Source organism: Mirounga leonina, unplaced genomic scaffold, assembly GCF_011800145.1.
Source record: "Mirounga leonina isolate KUSES-001 unplaced genomic scaffold, KU_Mleo_1.0 Mir_357, whole genome shotgun sequence".
NCBI classification, from domain to species: domain Eukaryota; kingdom Metazoa; phylum Chordata; class Mammalia; order Carnivora; family Phocidae; genus Mirounga; species Mirounga leonina.
The window spans coordinates 9,646,945-9,651,143 of record NW_023270702.1 but is presented as its reverse complement, the minus strand read 5'-3'; the positions used below and the strand labels follow the sequence as shown (position 1 = coordinate 9,651,143).

Sequence of the window (4,199 nt, the reverse complement as noted above, 5' to 3'; positions counted from 1 at the left end):
TGAAGAAGTAAGATGGGAGAACTTTTCTTCATAGAAAACACACTTTGTCATTTTAATTCATATTTTTATCCATATCTTTCAGTGGATTTTGAAATGCAGCATTTCAGGAAAAAAAGGTCCTTACCTGAAAAGTTTAGGTTGCTATTTTTATGATAGAGAGAGTAGATACAAATATTATACTACCTAAAATTATCTCTTTGCTTACTTTCATGGTTTCCATAGAAACCACTTCAAGCATTTCTAAGCCACAATGACTCTAATCATTGGTCTTTATAAAGGTTTTTATAAGCCTGCCTGGAGATTTTCACACCCCCTAAAACATGATGGTGAAATAAATTACTCTGAATACACATACTCAATCACACAATATCTTTTAAGAATAAGCCTATTTCTATAAATACAAAGAGACTCAGGGGGAAGTAAATTCCTCAAATAATACTGGTTTTGTTTTACTCAGAAATATGGAGTATAACTCATTTGTCTGTATCTTTATAACAAATTATCCCGAATTATAAGATTGCTATATATTATTGCATATTGAGCAGTTCCTAGCTTTTAATTTTCTCATTGGCCTTGATCTGTACGGTGCTAAGTGAAAATTCTGTGTTCTTAATTGCATGTTTCTCACTTCATCAAATGTGTCTTTAAATCTTGTAGAATGTTCAAGACTTTCAAAGACCGGGAGTACCTGAGAGATCAATTCTCTTTGTTTTCATATTCTAAAATAATACCACAAGACAGCCATTCTTTAAAAAAGCCAGGTAAGTTGGAAAACAGATAAATTAGGATGTGATTATTCACATCACAAAAGAATTCACAGATGGCTTCCTGTAAATCGGGAGCTCCCTATTTAAGTGTTTGTTTACAGATCATTAGCTCCTTGACAAAGAGCCTATGGGGGCAGAAAAACTTAAAGCTCAAGTGCAGGGAGACACTGCCAATTGGAGATCAATCAAAATGAGGAAAATAAAGCATCCATGGAACCAGCGTGTGAAAAGAAAATATGATTCACTTCATAGGCATGTATATACTCCATGTGCATATACACTTCCTATGTACACACACACACACAGAGTATATGGGTTTATGTCGACATAGTAAATGTGTGTTCACATTTACACACAAATGCACACCCATACACATACCCAAAGAGGCAGCTTTAACATAGAGTAAGATCGCCTCCAGGCGAGCTGTATTTCCTTAGTTTATTTTAGAGATTTTTTTAATGAGTCAAAGATTTTTTTAATGTATATTGTTTTAAAGCACCTTCATTGATAGAATTTCTGAAATTTCTTTCAGGTTTTGCAATGGGGTAACTGCCACACACCGAATTGTCTTGAACAAAGTAACCTTATTCTTCTTACCATATCAAACCTAAGTCCTTAAATGTGTGCAAGGCGTTTGGCTAAACACTACAGAAAAAACAAAGCAATAGTTATCATAGAGACAAAATATAATTTTAAGTGTTTTTAAATAATGTGGTCAGTAATTTGTTTATAGATTTCCTATTTAAAAGTACTAAATTACAAAGGATTATTTACAAAAACAATATCTTTGTTTTGATTTTTGAAGACCATTGGTGGCTCCCAAAGGTAAAGAGATGTCCTTATCAGTCAGGGTAGTAAATATAAAATGACTTTTGAAAAGCTTTGTCTTCAATCCATGTTGACTTCCTTATTAAATTTTGTAAAAAAAAAAAGAAAGAAAGAAAGAAAGAAAACTACATAATAGGGGAAGAGAAATAAAGATGACAATATCAAATTTATACTCACTATCCTCTTGGTTTGCTGTCAAGACAAGCATTATCTTTCATTCATTAACTATTAATGACACTCGCTACAGGATTATTATACAAAAATTACAATTTTACTGACAAATTATAGCAAGTACGTTTCAAACTTTAGGTTCTCTGGGGCTTCTTTGACATAAGAAAAACGAATCTTAAAACATGAGAATTTTTTTGCAGTGATTGAGACCTTGCTTAACCATTCTCAATCTCTAGAAGTACATGTTGATGGTTTCCCACATGCCTAATTCTGGGCTACACATTTGGGCAATGAAATGTATACAGATTGTGCTCTCTGGGCCTTTACCCATATTAACTCATATTTTACTCTGTACAATAATTATCTATTCTTTAAATGGTATCCTAATAACAAACTGAGAAACCTTATTAGGTTTTCAAAATAAGTTCAAAAGCTTTTAGTGCTTTATTTTTTATAACAAACTTTGATCTGAGCATCCAAGTTTAATTTAGGGCTCTTAAACCAGTTGAGATAAACTAGAATAAAGTTAATATTAATGCACCGTGCATTTTAAATGTTTTAAATCAATTTTCCACCCACACTTTAGAAATAAATTTAAATTGCTGAAGTATTTAATTTAAAAGAAAAAAAATCAAATATAGCATGGAAGAGAATTACCCCATCTTTCAAGTAACTGGACTTTAAAAAAAACTGCTTTGAAGTCTAAGTTGTGATACTCCATTTGGATTTGGGGAGGAGGGGTTAAAGAATAAAGCAAAGTTGTGCAGAAAAAGTGTAAAAGGGAGAAAAGAAAAACAAGTGTCTTATTACAGCTAAATCATTTCAGGAAAAAAAAAAAAGAGAGATGGATTTGGCAGTAACCACTATGTCAAAGTATAATATCCTAGAAAGACAACATAAGACAAACACATGTATTAAAGGTTGCACACTTCAAAGCCAGAAAACAATTCAGAACATTTTAAATCTTTCTTACTACTCTTTTGGAGTAGTTTCCTTTATTTCAACTTCCATCTCAAGATTTCATGACAATCCGAACATTCCATACAAGTAACACTGCGTGTCGCTGAATTCAAAATAAGTATTATCTATTTAACGACCAAGAAATGACAAACTCTATAAATCATTTAAGTATTAAAAATTTGGATTTTTGAATGAAATTCTATTTTAGAAATTAGTTTCACAATAATAAGATAAATCAATATGTTCTGGGCACATAAATTAACCGTTCATAGTTCTAAATACATTTGTTTCTCATCCTAATACCTGTATAAACACATGTAGAGTATCGAGAATCTTGAATATTTGAGAAATACTTAAATTGGGACAACAAATGGAATAAAAAAAAAAAAAGACCAATGCACTGAGGGCCACACAAGGATTTACCTTTTTAAGACATGAGTAACCAGTCTGGTTAGATTACATGTAAGATAAAAATAAACGATTTCATGCTCATTTAAAAAAAAACATATCAGGGACACAGATTATTTTGGTTTGTTTTGGTTTTGCTGTTTGTTTTGGTATAAATTTGCAATGACTGCTTTATACATTACAGCATTTTAAAATGCTCACAATTAATTCTGAAGGCCCCGGGTTCTCCTGAGAGCTTCATCCCTCGGAATCTGCTGAATGTCATGAAGTAGGTACATGTTCTTATGGGGAGAGAAAAGTTCCCAGGACCTACAAACTCTTATCTCCATGCCCTGCTGCCAGAGCCTGCAAAGCCTGGGTATTCTGACTAGCAGCTCAAAACCACTACAATAATTTGGTAAAGAAATTATTTATCCTTTGGTATAGTGGCAAAAAAATATTTGAGAAAGAACAGCCCTAAAAATATAAAGAATTTAATTTGTTAATTTCATGATAAGAAAAAATACGAGTCTCACATACACAGTGCCCTCTTTAAGAGTATTTAAAATTGGTACTTTTAAAAGATCCATTTACTATTTAGAAAACAAAACCATTTCAAGTAGTTTTTAATTATGTCATGTATAAGTTTGAAGTATAATTCATTGAATGATGTAAAAATATTTTCAAATAAGTTTCAAAACTTAAAAATACTACACTTGATCTTAGCCAAAAGGCCGAGAAGCGATTCAAAACTTAAAAATAAACATGGCATTTATAAAGTAAAAGTGTTTCTCAGAAAAACTATTTCACACAGCTTTGTTTGAAATACTTCTTCATTAAATTGTACAAAATAGATCTTGTTATTATGCATACTTCTTTCTATGTTTCTAGCTGAGGACCAACCAAAATGTAGTAATTCATCCTCTATTAACAGAAGAAAGTATGTATCAGAGTGGTAGAAGTCTTGTTCTGGTCACATCAGAAGGGTTAAGTTTTGTACATTCTTTAAAAGTAATACAGGCTATATTAAAGGGTTATTAAAATTTGTGTGTCTTTGAATCATTGACACAAACAATGAGAAACTGA

General features: G+C 31.6%; 1 pseudogene; it reads right to left on the bottom strand.

Moving 5' to 3' along the window:
- Window positions 1–3,774: 3,774 nt before the first annotated feature.
- LOC118027153 lies at window positions 3,775–3,859 on the bottom strand (annotated as a pseudogene).
- Between the last annotated feature and the right edge of the window lie 340 nt (window positions 3,860–4,199).